The sequence below is a fragment of the Ursus americanus genome, chromosome 8 (assembly GCF_024610735.1).
Source record: "Ursus americanus isolate L20-20 chromosome 8, mUrsAme1.1.p, whole genome shotgun sequence".
Taxonomy (NCBI): Eukaryota; Metazoa; Chordata; class Mammalia; order Carnivora; family Ursidae; genus Ursus; species Ursus americanus.
The window spans coordinates 69,320,284-69,336,176 of record NC_142134.1 but is presented as its reverse complement, the minus strand read 5'-3'; the positions used below and the strand labels follow the sequence as shown (position 1 = coordinate 69,336,176).

The window sequence follows — 15,893 nt, the reverse complement described above, 5'->3', positions numbered from 1 at the left end:
ATTATTTATAAGCACAAAGCATTGAAAAGAATATAAAATTTCAAATATAGAAATAAAGATATGCTGTGGAAGGGATTTTATTCATCTGTTAAGATTCTTCCAATGAGGAGTTTATAATAACAAGGAGAATACTTTTACTGTAGTGTTACATGAAGAAAGTAAGCTATAAAATTACATATATCACCTAGTAAAAATTTATATATTAAAAAAATCCAAATAAACATGAGCTTGGAGTAAGAGAGAACAGTGGGGAAAAAATCCTCAGGAAATAGATACCAAAATATTGGGGTAGTAGAGCTATGGATAATGATCTTTTATTTTATATTCTGTAATATATTTTGAAATGTGATAAACTGGTGTTAAAAATACGTTTATTAAAATATGATTGCATTATAATGAAAACCCTTGTATTGACAAGTTCCACAAAAATATGTACAAAAAATCCCTATCTATCTACATATCTATATCATCTATATCTATATCTATATCTATTCTATATGAATAAAACAAAGTAGCAGTAACACTTAACTGTATTGTAAAAGGCATACATTCATTAATAGTTGAAAAATTAATGGGTTTATCTTCTCTCCTGGCAGGACTTGCATATTTCTTATGCACTTCAACTGGAAATAGATATAAAAGTATCATACTCAGGAAAATTTCTTAATTTGCTTGTAGTGGACATCTGTTGTTTTTTTTCCTGCCTGGGATTCCTTCTGTGTTCTTTGGAGATGGCATCCTGATTTTCTCTGGGGACCACTTGTGCTATATTTGTAATGTCTGGAGTTTTTATGGGGATGGGCACAGGACTCACGTCGGTCAGTCATTTTATTTTATTCCCAGCAACAGGAATTGGTCCAGAGATGGAATAAGAGCCAAACTACGTTAATGTCAAGAATTCGTAGGGTTTTGCCGAAACTTCTAGAAGAAGGGTACACCTTTTTCCTATAATCGCCAATACTAAGAGCTGTAGGATTAGAGCTACAAGGTCCTGTCTTTGCCAACATAGGAAACAGCTTGCTGGAGAATGACACGGTCCCAGAGAACAGTGTGGAGAGCTGGAGAAATGCATGGTTAGGGAAAGATTAATAGACAGAGAGAGAAAAGTGAGAGGGAAGAGAATTCCAGTTATTGTATTTAATTTCTTGGATCCATTTGTGTCTGAAATAACTTGAGACACTACATTTTCTATTTATGTTTAAACTCTCTTGAGTTACATTTCTATCCCATGCAATCTGAAGAATCCTAATTCTGATTCAAGTGCCTCACAGATTTGTTCGTCTTCTACCCATAAACCTAGCCTCTACAGAGAGAGTCAAAGGAAAAGGAAAGAGTAAACGTTTCCACTGGGATAGCATCTAAAGAGCCAGTCCACCCTGTCGGAGTAACGTGACCTGTGCTGTTTTATCACTGAGGTCCTTGATCATACTTAACTGTTCCACGGCCACCAACTTTCAGCTCACAGGTTCAAACAGATGGAACACCTTAGATTTTACATTCCCTAGCTATAATATTTGATTATGTTCTTAACTCTTCTCATTTTCCATCTTTCACAATTTATATTTTATAGCATCAGTAGTTTTCTAAATATTCCTTTCAAAGGGTGTTGGTTTCTTATGATTAATTACATAACTATAGTATATATTTTATTGAATTTTTATTGAGATATTTATTTTAGCATCTTTTAAACAGATTGTTTGCCATATCTTAGAGCCAATGTTGTTATGCTTTGTTGTCTTGAGATGTTTGTATAAAAAATATTTTTATTGCCTTAAATGAACAAAATAGCTTTTTTATGAAATAAATATTGTCCACGTTTATTTACAGAAGTAAATGAGAATTATCATTGCTGAAGTTCTGAGAGTTTTATGTGTAAAATTAAGTACTGGATTCTAGGCTTCTAGGTGATGAAAGGAGAATAAACACTCATATTCTCTGAGCCAGTAAGAAAGAAGCTGCTTAGAATTTAATCTGGGTTTTTCTTCTGTGTTTCTTTCATGAGATTTTTCAGCTAGTCCCTTGAGTAATAAATGACTTCTCAGTTAAACACCAAAATACCAGGTAATTTTCCTGCAGAATTTTCACACACACACACACACACACACACACACACACACACACACATACGAATTAAAAAGTAACCCCAGAAAAAAATCAACCCTTTCTCCTGGGATACTAGTTGGAAGGTACCATGGATGCAACACCTGGGGTGAACAGGGGTAACGGAGTTTATAATAATTAATTCACAGCAGCTCTTCTCTAGTGATCAAAGATTGAATCATATGCAAGTGTGGTTTTAATTTCCTCTTTTAAATGAAGAACAAGCAAAACTATAAATCACATATCCATTTCTGCCATAAATCTCATTTGTTCCATTGCTTGCCGACAGTCTGAAAGAAATATTTTATTCCTTGCATTCCTTGTCCATATCAGGTTCATTATATTTTATTCTTTCAGTAATAAGTAAGCACAGGACATGCAAACTCTGAAGTCATTAGCAGTGATTTCTCTACTGCCCCCAAGATCGACAGTGACAGGCAATCAGACACGCAAACAATATTGGCTTGTCTCCACACATTGCAGTTTACATTCCAAAGGAGACAAGATACATGCACTACTACATGTGAGGGCCATCTTACAGTGATTTGTGGGTTGCAGTGGAAAAAAAAAAAATAGTCTCCAGCAACCTCTGGTTTTAGGAGATAAATTTTCTTCAATTTCAAAACCCCCAAACTATCTGGACATTAAACTCTTTGAAACACCAGTGCTTTGGAAATCCTCATACCCACCCATAGGATGCACTGACAAAAAAAAAACTAAAAAGACATGAAAATACCCTACACGTATGTTTTTTTAACCTTCTAGAAACCAGGCTTTTCTAAAAGATCTCAGATGCTTCGGATACCAAGAGAAAGTCAGGATTATGAGCCAAATTTGTGAGATGTTTTATTTTCTCTCAGAAACCCACTCTTCCTTTGAAGTTTTGCAGACTTATATATAATTTTCTCTTTGTTTATACTTTCAAATGTTTGATATATTTTTGTGGATACATAGCTTTTGCTATGGAAATCGCTCTGCTTGATGTAATAACCTAATGGTAGATAATACAGATGATTTTTCCCTTTCTCTCTGAAATAATGGTTTTGCCCCAGTTACATATTGATATGCTGAATTAGAAGTACAACGTTCCAAGAATAATGAAAAACTTATGCGAGATGTCTTTAGTCTTTTATATTTAGACCGGTTTAATAGAGAAAAGTATTAGGATTTTGATCATAACACGGTGCAAATTTGTGTTTGTTGACCATAAATTTGAAAGTAAGATTATGACTCAACTTGAACTTGTAAAGATACATATTTTTGTATAATATCCCCCAAAGTCATAGCTCATCACTTTGTAGGCAGGGAAATAACTTTCGAAAAAGGAGTCATGGATTGCAATTCTAATCTCAGTTTCTTTGCTATGTCTTATTGCATAAGTCATCTGATTTATTAGCTTTTTTGGCTTTCTCTCAGGGAAAATAGTCCTTTCTTCCCACTCACTCTCAAGGAAAATGTTGACCATCACAGACATTTGCTAAGATAATATAGTTTCTTTGAAAGAACACCAAACCAAGAATAAAATTGCCCAGGCCATATTATTTAAAATTATCCTTTTTTGGGAGATAAGTTCCTCAATAAATAGTCACATCTTTGGGTCTCTATTTCCTAAAGTATAAAATAATGAGGGATTTTAAGTAGAAGAAATCTAAATTTCTTCCAAATTATAATAAAGTATGATCAGAGCTTTGGTGTTTTCTTCTCCTTTCCTTCCATGAGAAGCAGGAGGAGGCAAATTTGAGATAAGGAAATGCATGTATAGGATGAAAGATAAAAATTATAATACTGTATAACAGAAAATACATGCCAGGCAGTGTTCTTGGCAACACACACACACGCACACGCACACGCACACACACACGCAGAGCTCATGTAACCTTCAGAACTATCTTTTTTTGGTTAGGTAACATTATTATCTGCATTTTACAGATGAGGAAAATGATTCACAGAGAATCAAACAGAATAGCTTGGCCAAAGTCTCACAGCCAATTAATGTCAGAATCAAGCTTGAAATACACAGGAAATTTGGCTACATAGCTTACACTCTTAAACTCTGAGCTATAATGCTAGTTTTCTCATTGAAATGTGATAGTCCAGGATCTTTATAAATGTGGTTAAGTTCTTGCATTGTTCAGAGATATCTGGAAGACTCCCTCTGGCCATGAACACAACCTCTATAGTGATAGCTTGCCTTCAAAGCATAATCCCAGGAGTCCTGTCTCATCATTATACCTTCTTTACAAAGAAATAACTTGCTCCTAATGACAGAGCCACATGTTGGTGGAGAATTATCTGTGTGTTTTGGTTTGTTGCAGCTAATTCATTGTAGTCATGGGAAATGGTCTCTCTGATATTTGCTGTACTCTAATTTCCTGAACAATATGTCCTTTCTCTCATGTGTCTCCTTTGGAAGGCCTTCCTGAGGTTTCCTGTGGTATTGTAATTCTTGTGGGTTTTGCAAAGTGGTTTTGTGACGTTTGAGACTTGAGACTTGAGACAGAGTAAGAAAATGTTAACCTCTTACTTCCCTCAGAGGAGGAAGGAACAACGTGAATGATGATACCAATCATGAGAATGATAAAGAATAAGATGGAATTTTTTAATCCATATACAACCCAGAGTTCAAGTATTTGTCTGCATTTTGGAAAGTTTACTGCAGCAGCGGTACAACGCGTTGCGGGTGAAGAATACTTGAGTTGGGAAGAACCAAGTAGGAAAATGCAGCCATAGCCCAGATGACAAATGGTAGTGACTGAATCGATATGATGGTTAAAGGAATGGCAAAGAAAAAAATTGACTGAATCGGAGAACTACGAAAGAGATAATCTGACTAAAATTTTACAATGGCTTGTATTTAAGGGGCATGAGGGAGAGGAAGTTGTCAAAATGATACCTACATTTCCGACTTCAGATTTAAGAGGATCGTGAGCAAATTGCTTCACCCCATTGAGCCTCAGCTTTTTCATGTGTGAAGTAGACATGCACACCTGGTAAGCATATTAGAACATTCCAGTGAAAGGATGCAAAAGCACCCAGGTCAGAGGCAGAAGGAGGTAATGCTCAGTGAAAAGAAAAGATGATTATTGAAGAGCCATTACCAAATTATTATTTTACCATAGACTTGTAAGACGTATAAGAAGCCTTCGCAAAACATGGGGCACCTGGGTGGCTCAGTCAGTTGAGCATCTGACTCTTGATTTCAGCTCAGGTCATGATCTTAGGATTGTGAGATCGAGCCCCATGTCCAGCTCCATGCTCAGCCAAGAGTCTGCTTGAGAATCTCTCTTCCTCTCCCTTTTGCCCCTCCCCACCGCACTTGTGCACGCCCTCTCTCAAATAAATAAATAAATCTTTTTTTTAAAAAAAGGTGACAATCTGAAAAGAATGCACAGAAACAGGGAAGTATATGACCAACTCTGATTCTCTTCTAGAATCTAAACAGCCAGAGCGTTAATAGTCAGAAGTCATTTTAACTTACAGCTCTTTCTTGAAAGAGGTAGGCAAACGATAACTAAACACGCTTCTCATAAGAAGTAAGAACTAGAGAAATCTTCTGCCTTACTCAGCACAAGACCACGCTTGTCACCAAAGTAGGCAAGGGGGTCTCAAAATCAGTATGCTCCTGGAAAGACCCCCCTCCCCCAAGTACTGTCAATCCAACCATCCTGTCCTGTGTGCAGAGCATCAGATCTCTCATGCTGCCCTCTGTGTCTGTGGCTGGAAGGCAAAAGAGCCAGGGGTTGAGAGTAGAAGGCATTTGTTGAATATGGCAAAGCCGTCATTGGCCGAGGTCTCTCAACATGTTTATAGAGAAGAGCAGGTATGCCTAACTGCTCACCCACCCATTTCTATTACTTGTGAAAGAAGTAAGCCTCTATTATGTTAAATTACTGAAATTTTAAGGTGTATTTTAGCAGCTGGTTTTATTTTAATACAGTATATATTTTACTAATTTATTTATTTTTCTGTCTGCCCCACCCACCAGGAGCCTTGAAGAGGGATTCTTGATGCCATCACTGAACATGGGAGCAAGGCCAGGAAATCACCTGCCTTAAGACATCTTGCTACCAGAGAAGAATATACTCGTATTTGTTTAAGCTACTATTGCCTGCTTTTTTCCTTTACTTGGAGCCAAAAGCATTCTCAGCTGATACACTATTAGTGAAGATAGCTGAAAAAAAAAAAAATCTGTCTCAAATGTGGAGTTCTGTATGACAGTTCTTGGTCACGTCAAGCAGAATTTAGCTCGTTTTGTGTGAATTAAGCAAGTACCAGGTTTATTCAAATGGGAAGAACAATGACAATAACATTGATGCTTTTGTGGAAATTTAGTTTTTTGTTTTTTGTTTTAAATCAAAATGCCTGCTATGTTTGTATCTGATAAACTTAAGGTACTTGGAAGTCTAAATTTAAAAAAATGTAATTCATTATGAAAAATGTTCTACCATTTCTTTGAGTGTGATAGAAATTTTGTTTACACAGTGTTTCTCTTTCTACAATAACTGAAATGTTGGCCAAACACAATAAGATGTGTGCTTGACATATCTAATGTCAACATTACATGTGGCCTCATTCCTTTGTCAGAAATTAGATAAATTAAGACTGGGACAGAAATTTAAATGTCGTAATGTATATTCAGAAAGTTACTTTTAAAAACATTTTTTTTAATCTCAGCATCAGCTTTATGGAGATGTCACTAGCCTCTTTCTTTTGGGGAAAAGCAAAACAAAACAAAACAACAGGGAAAAACTTCAGTTAGTTTATATTTCTTATTTGGATTCAGTTAAATGAAAAACAGTGACACTATTCCATGCCAAGCAAGTGAAACTGGAAAGATTATGTAGACTAATCTATCAAGAATTTAAAGGAGCTTATAAATTTTTTGTATGTTTTCTCATGGGTGGAAATAGTCACTTAAGCTGACAAAAACTTTCAAATAATTAAGATTGCAATTCTGAATCAATGTATGGTTGTAGTAATACTTCTGTTGAATACATAAGATTAATTTATGATAGCAATGCTTTATTAATTATTTCACCTGTTTATGGCCATTTTTTTCAATGAATTCACTGATACTGTCAAGCACTCACTATATGGACGTTCTGTCTAAGTAACAACCCTGCTTTGAAGAGAGAGTTCAGGGTTGCAGGAAGTATAATGGTTTGGCAGTCCGGTGTTCCTGAGTCTGAGGTCCAACTTGGCTTCTCACTTCTGTGGCCTCAGGAAATTTAATGAGGGCATCAGCACTCCAGTTTTCATCTTGTGTTAATGGACCTTATAGATTTGGTGCAAAGATAAGGTGAACTGGCATATACAGAATGCCCAGCTCAGTTTCTAGATCAGAGGAGACTCTGGACATGTATTCTGTTTTTAGACAGTTGACAGTTTATCACATGGGTGCCAAGACAGTCCACCATATACAGAGGAGGTATAGATAGAACGTTGGTGGGGGGGCGTTATGCAGGAAAAGGAAGCATGGAAAAGATGACCTGTGAACTGAGAGTTGAAAAATGGTTTTATCGGAACATGGAGAGATGTGTGGATGTGTCTTCTGTTGCCCTTTTAGGAAGGAATGTCTTCTTGCTTCTCACGCAGCAGCAGAGTGATACATCTTTTTCAGTATTAACTGCACATCAGCTTCGTTAATGTACTGGATGATTTGAGTTCTTCCTTATTATCCCTCATTATTTGCTGTCTTGCCCAATTTAACTTCATCCATCTGAAAGCTGGAAAATTGTGTTTAGATTCTTTTTCATTGTTGTTTGGGTTAAGCAGGCTTGAAAGTGTTGAATCCTTAATGACCCATCTTCATTATGTGAGGAAATTACATAATGCAGTGTACCAGCTTGGCATTTAACCTTAAATTTTAACTCCATTATTTCATCATTAACCTTATGTTTTAGATGACCCCCATTCTGAGGATGATGGGTAGAGGCTCACTCCTGCATTATTGTGGGCTACATTAAATCAAATTCAACAAAACTTCCCAAGGAGCTATTGGGGTGGGCTCAGGTACTTCATATATTCCTCTTTGTAACCTCAAGCCCTACCTAGTACAGATTAAGCACCCAATAAATAGTTTTTATGGAATTCATGCTAGGGGCTCTGAAGGATACCAATATGAGTCAGATTCTGTTTTGACACTCAAAAATTTCTAAAAATCATTATGAGGGTGTCTTAGTTTGGGCTGCTATAACAAAAATAATATGATCTGGTGGCTTATAAACAGCAGACATTCATTTCTCATAGTTTTGGAGCCTGGTAAGTCCAGGATCATTGTGCTGGCAGATTCAGTGTTTGGTGAGAGCCTGCTTCCTCACAGACAGCAGTCTTCTCACTATGTCCTCACGTGGCAGAAAGGTCTAGGGAGCTCTTGGCGGATCTCTTTTATAAAAGCATGAATCTCACTTACGAGGGATCCACTCTCATGACCTGAGCACCTCGCAAAGGCCCTCTGTCTTATTTCATCAAAATGGGCTTTAGATATCAACATGTGAATCTGGAGGGGGAAACGAATACCCAGTCTGTAGCAGAAGGCTAATTAAAACAGAATAATTCCACAAGTCTGGCTATGTATGAAGGGACATAAAGTAGTATAGGAATTAGATGGTTAAGAGGGTAGATCACAGCTGGTTGGTAAAGGAGAACCAGAAGACCATGCAAGAGGCAATACTGGAGAACACGATCAACGTGTGACTAAGGAAAGATTTCTCTCACGTCCACGTGTATAATTCAGATATATCAGATACATCACTGTGTTGTCCTTGAGAGAGAGGACTGTACCTATCTTATCTGTATCCTTCCCACATTAGGCAGGCATGAATAATCCCAGACATATGGTAATTAGTAAATACTGTATAGTTTGTGTATAATGTAGACTGGATGGATTGATAAGATTGATCAGCTCCTACGGGGGAAAAAATGGGCCTACCTAGTAAAATTCATTTGTTGCTGTCATTTGTTGTGGGTTTTACGGTTAAAGAGAAATTACACGGAAATTATGTTTTGCCTGGTATTACTTAGCATTCCAATGGAAAATTTCCCAAACTTTCCATGTAAAGTAAGAAAACCTTCACAAGCATAAGGTAAGGTGTTTGGAGTTAGAAAATCTGGTTTCATATCCAGAGCCATCACTTTCTAGCTATGTAAGATGCGGTAGGATATTTGCCATCACTTAGCCTCCATTTTAGCGTTACTAAAATAGCAGTAGTAATCTCCACCTCAGAGCTGTTTGCAAATTAAGGTTCATAAAGTACTTAGCAAATTTTAGAGTCTCAGTGCTTAAAAAATTTACCTTCTTTCATATCAGTTAAAATGCCTTGGCTTCCAAGTAATAGACATTTCTAATTCAAATTAACTTAAAGAAGAAAGAAATTCCTTGGTACATATAACAAAGAGCCCAGGGAAACATATTTCAACTTGGATCATGAAGGAAACCAAATTCTTTCTTTCTACACTGACTTCCTTAATGAGTTGGTTTTATGTGCTGTCAGGTCAGCTCTGCTTACCCTCATGGCCCAATATAGCCGCATCAGTTGCAGACGTCACACGGGGAACACGGTAATGGTCAGAGACATAAAGTCTTTCCCAGTGCCTCATTCTTTTGATAAATAAATATTTTCTAGAATAAACCCAGTAGCTGTGTTTCCTGTCTCTTTGATCAGAAATGAGACATATTCATGCCTATAAGTTATTTCCTAGCAAGAGGATGGATTTATTTTTACTAGTATAGACAATTCATTTGGGAGGGAGTGAATTTTGAGGAGTCAAAAAACATCACTACCATAAAGTATGATTTTCTAGTTTGGATTTTTGGTAGCCACTCTTGTATGTTTTGTTTTTTGTTTTTGAAGTGGCCCAAAAAAAGGAAAATTTTCTAATGAAATGTTTTTCAATCTCATATGAAGCCTATTGAAGTATTTGTTTCTATCCAACAAAAGTAATCAATTCTACTCATTCAATAGGGAAAAGCCATCTTGGCTTTGTCAAGTTTAAGAAAGCACTCACAGATAAAAACATCAAATTCAATCTTGTAAACAATTCTAAATAAATTAGAGCAGATGAGCTACCTTTTTTTTTTCCCCCAAATTTATCCTATGAAAAATCCACTGACTCTTGAGTGGCATGTATTTTTCAAATACATCTACCAAACATGTATGTATTTGATTTTTATGAAGTATTGTTCTGTTCCATGAAATTGCATTTAACCAGAGATGAAATATGCATTTTGAATTGCCCCCAAAGAGACATGACATCATTTAGTGTTCAAATATGGATTTAGTAAGTTCTAGCAGTGTCTCAGAAGCAGTGATTTGCATGCCAGCCATTAACTCACGTTGTATGTTCCCTTTACACTTTTTATAAAGTTTTAATGGTATAAGAAAACACCACCACAGGGCAATGCACAGGAAATCATAATTTAGTAGAGATATTACTATCTTAAAACACTGTGTACAATAAATATATGAAGTTCTATGAAGAATTTGACCTTTTATGAAAAAGAAAGCACAATACAATAAGCAGGAATGCTTCCCTTTAGATCTTAACATATTGGCCTATTTTTACCAGATGTTTTTATTTTAGTGATTTTTTTTTGTTCCACATAAATGACAATATTTTTCTCCAAGTGTAAAAAGAATGAATGTTTATGGAAAAAATAGGTTGTGAAACATTACATTTGGCATTTCTGTTCAGTGCCAAGGTTTAGTGATGTGGTGGGAAAGTTACAAATTATTAATGTGTTCATTCCATTGAATGACTATAAGCTTTTCCTTTTATGGGTGAAATTTCCCCATTTCCAATTTTATCTTTAAGCCTTTTTTTTTTCATGCAATGTGCCTTTGTAAACCACACAACCCACTCAAAACTGCTAATGATTTACATAACCCCCAGATGTTTAAAAACATGTAGGAAAAAATAAAGTAGCAAAACCAGACAATTAAACCACTAGTACTGTGACCATGACACTCACTGGAAGGCTTTCGTATTTCTTGGTGAATAGCATATGTTTGGGGTTGTAAATTAATATTACAGCTCTTCATTATGCAGGATCTGCCATGACATTTTGAAATCCCAGAACAAATGCTGGTTTTGAGATACCCAAATTGAATCACAGTTAAAATAATAGGTGTCATTGTAGGACAAATAAATCTCAGAAATAATGCTACAGTGTACATGAAGACTATTAACCACCCATCATGTTTTCATACTATCACATCAAGACAATCAAGAGAATAATAATTATCTGGAATTTTACATTTGTTTGGGAATCTGACAATTAAGACAGATTTTCAATATTATGTTTACTCAACTCAGTTTAGGATAATAGATATCTATAATTTGCTTGTTGTAGGGAAGGCAGAGATGACTGATTTTATAGGTGGAGACAGAATGGTGGTAAATCAGGGGTGACCAGTGGAAAATTAATTTTTCAACGAGAAACATCATAGGAAAATGCTATCTTGGTGTCTCCAAACATTCATGTCGGCCTTGCGACATTCACAAATATTGGTATCCCTGACTCACAGTAATTAAACACATAAGAGAAAGAACCCTATAAACCAACCATCGGTCAATTCATTTCAAAAGGGACATTCTTTCCAAATGACCAGAGTTATTGTCTTTCCCATCCAGAAAATTCTCATCCCAGTTTATAGTTCCTGGGAAACTGGATGATGATCTGAAATGTTGCTTGGAAAGCATGGAAACAAAATGAAGGCAAAAGGTGGGTTTCACTGGATAAGTAGATACCACTCTAAGGCAGTGGAAAATATGTCTCTTTTTTGGACATTCTGGGGCTGGATGCCCTTGCTCACTGGGTGCTTCTTTGGAATGTCCTTCTCTAGCTCTTCCCAGCAACCCTATCTTTAATTCAGTCTTTCTCCAAAAAAATCATTAGTTTACCACTTCCAAATTTAAAGCACAGTCCAGTTGTGCCACTCAGGTTATTTCTACATCACTCTCAGTAGTGTTTCCAGTGTTCCTGACAGTTTTAGGGCACACAGTTGCTACCAGATTTGCCTGTTAATATTCAAACTCCCAGAGAATCCTTCTATTTGTTTGTTTACTTACTTATTTACTTATTTATTATGCGGTACCTCTCCCAAGATCATCCTATTTCTCATTCTCTGTAAAACACTCATTTACTCTTTTTTTTTATTGTGTTTCTCCTTGTTCTGTATTTATTTCCTAATAATAATGTTGCTGATGATAATTAATATCTACTGACTAATTACTAGTAACTCAAATGTCACAACAATTGGTACGGATGGGGCCCTGATCTGAAATCCTGTTTGTATGGCCCAAAGGTCTATGAATTAATTACTAAGTAAACAGAAGTAAACAAGATTGCCATTAAACCTAGAGTTACGTAGAAAAATATGATAGTAAGTAGTAAATATGCCAAGAATTAAAGGAATCTTTATTTAATAAAAACAAGTAACTAAATACTAAATAAGAAATTCACAACGAAAGTGCCACTGGTTGCTTCGTTCAGCTTTCTGCTGAAATTCCCAAATGCAAAGCAACTTCAGGGGATTGTGTATAGGATTGATAAGGTCCTGGAAGTAGGGGCACTATTGTCCCTACAAGAGCAGTATGAACTACACCTTCTTTGTCTTTCAGTGATTTTCTCATCCATCCCTTACTGAATCATTTTTTTATTCCATGTGAATTTTATTTCAAATCTCTCATTCTTTTTGAGCCTCCAGATCTCTACTCTTATCCTCTTCTGCTTAACAGATAATTCTGCCCCTATTCACTGTCCATACAAGTACAAATAAATGGTGAGGGACCACCTAACTGCTCATATTACATCTAGAAATTCCAGCAAATGAATTTTATCTCAGAGTTCTTTTTTAAAATATTATTATTTTTTTAATGTTTTTTTTTATTATATTTCATCATACAGTACATCCCTGGTTTCTTTTTTTTAAATGTTTTTTATTATATTATGTCAGAGTTCTAAAATGATTTTAAATAATCTCATTGAACCAAAGAAAGTACACTCTTTATAAACTATGAGAAATAGAAATAGTGCAGAATACTGAGAATAGACAAATAAAATAATGATTTTTTTTCACAAAGGAGGTTAAGATAGATTACAAAAAATGATGAGAAGTTGATTATTAGATCTAGGTAAAAATGATAATGGACTTACAGATTTTATTTTATATGTATGTTTCATAGGTAAATTTTTATTTTAGACAAATTTTACATTTTAAGTTTTAAAATGTGTTAAAAATTTTAAATCATGTATAAAAGTAAAATATACCAACTTTGAAAAATACAATAAAGTACAGAGCAAAAATCAAATAAATATAAGGGAAAACACAAACGTAAAAACCCCACCCCGGTGTGTAAAGTTCGTTCGGAATTGTTTGTCCGCTGCTCTCCTTTTCCAGACCACTGACTTTGGACTTCTGTGTGTGACTTGTTTAGGTCAATGAAATATGAGGGCTTGGGTGTGGTGGTCAAGCAGAAGCTTTAGAAGATGTACACAGTTTTGCCAGTTTTTTGCGTTCCTGTAATGCACGTTGGGGTACATCATTGGAATCATGTTGCCCTCTTGTGCTATTGCCTTCCACCAAAGGAAAACCCAGAAAGAAAGAGCTCTTTCAGAGGACGCTCAAACCTGATCTGCAGACTGGAGCCGAACTCAAGGGAGACCTTCTAAAACCCGCAGGACCACGGAGCCTGAGGATGCTTTGAGGTACAGCACTCAACCTTTATACAGTGTGAGTGAGAAATACATATCTGTTTTAAGTTATCAAGATTTTGTGTTTGTTTTTATTGAATATATGATAGGAAGTCCTTTCTAAGGAATGTAATATTCCATCCCTCTTCCCTTTCACCGTTGGATGGGTAGAATCATTGTCAAATATTTTAAAGTATTTTTATACAAAACTTTTATTGCTTGTATATTTTATGTATGGTTTCAGGTGAGATCTTAAAATACAATTTTCCTGCCTCATATTTTAATTTAACATTGTTCATGATAAGACAATTTCATAAAGCATATTTGTAATGGGTTCATACTATTTCATCATATCAAGACCCAAATTCATTTAATCATTCCCACATTGTTAGACCGTTAGGTTGTTTCCAATTTTAAATGACACGAGAATGAACACCTTTGATCTTAAACTTGTGTTTATATTACAGGCAATAAGGATAGGAGGGTCTTCTGGAATGGAATTAATTTGTCAAAACAAGTACATATTTTAAGTTTGCTGATGCCCATTGTTTTTGTCATCCAGAAAGTTTGGACCAATTTACCCTTCCATCACCAATACATGAAATTTCAATTTTGTTGTACTCTCATTACTATTAGGAACTGAAACTTCTAAACATTTCCTAATTGCATAGGCAGAAATGGCATCTTGTTTCAATTCAGGTTAGAATTTAATTTTAAAATATTGAATTATAAGCATTAAAAGAGAAAGGACTGCTCATCAGGAGTCAGGCTGCGATTATAGTGAATAAGTTATGTGACATTAATTTATGCCACACTGACATTGTTTACTTTGGAGGACAGCATCACAGAAATGGTATGCAAAGGATTTCTGGAGACATAATACATTGGCATTTCAAAAATCATTTTACAAAGGCTCTTTGTGAATAAAATTGAAAAGACATGTACTTAAGGGTATTAGAAATAGGTGAGTTTGTAATAGATTAAAATAGTGATTCAGATGTGGTTTTGCCAATAACTGGGGAAATTTTGAAAATCTGTTTTGAGTTGTCACAATGATTTAAAGGTGTTATAGGCATTTAGTAGGTGAGGGGCCAGGGATGATACATGTCTTGTATTTTATGAGATGGTCCTTTACAAAAGGAGCTTGCCCCAATGCTGAGCACAATAGACTATAGCATATAAATATTGGATCAATAGCAACCTAGATCATCTCTATAAGATCTATGGATAAATCTTCTTCCTTGGCTCCTGTCTCTTTCTCATCCTTTCCCTTTTCTTTCTTTCTTTCTTTCTTCTTTCTTTCTTTCTTTCTTTCTTTCTTTCTTTCTTTCTTTCTTTCTTTCTTTCTTCTTCTCTCACTCTAAATGCACACACACACAAACACACACACACAAATATTAATTACTTATTCATGAATTCATTTAATGACTTGAATGGGGATAACACTGCCATGAAGTTTAAATTCATGAATAGCAAATTCAAGAATAAGAAAGAAAGAAGCCAATGTCCTGGCTAAAAAACCAAATGCCAAAATATTATAAAAGACCAACCACCAGAAGTATTTTTAACAGGAAGAAACTTAAAACAGAAATAGTAACTTAAAATTCAATCAGAAGGGTTGTGTGGCCAAGAGTCAGTGAGATCCTATTAACTTCCAGGAAATCAGGAGGTGTAGAAATTGACTGTAGACCCTGCCAGTGATTTGAAAAGGTTCACTTGGAATCTTTTGAAAACTTACTCATTGCCCTCTGTCCACATTTCTACCAGCTTCTGCCATAGGAGATCAGCAATGGCTTCTCCTTCTCCTCCATATTCCAAATCTCACATAAGTGTCTCTTACAGTCAGACCCTAAGCTATAATCCAACTAGGCAGGAAGTGGGGGAAATGTGGTTTTCAGGTGTCAAGCCCCTGTGATGCAATGAGAACATAGAGGGGGAGGCAGTGGTACTGAGATGTCAGTAGTCAATCTGGCACATTAGGCAGGATTTCCAAATTCTGTATATTTTCACTTTTCTTTTTGCTTCTTGAAGCACAGTATAACTACACCATCTGTTCCAATTTATTTTTCTTCCTTAATTACATTCGTGCTTCAGAAGA

At 35.6% G+C, this 15,893-nt stretch overlaps 1 long non-coding RNA gene across 1 annotated transcript in view; it reads left to right on the top strand.

Annotated features, from left to right (window-relative positions):
• The window catches only part of LOC123775858 (uncharacterized), a 31,912-nt gene extending 16,753 nt beyond the window's left edge, over nucleotides 1-15,159 (top strand). Inside the window, exons 2-3 of the long non-coding RNA XR_006775180.2 lie at nucleotides 6,086-11,824; nucleotides 13,540-15,159. This is a non-coding gene — a long non-coding RNA (uncharacterized LOC123775858). The remainder of the gene's footprint in view (nucleotides 1-6,085; nucleotides 11,825-13,539) is intronic.
• The last annotated feature ends 734 nt before the right edge of the window (nucleotides 15,160-15,893 follow it).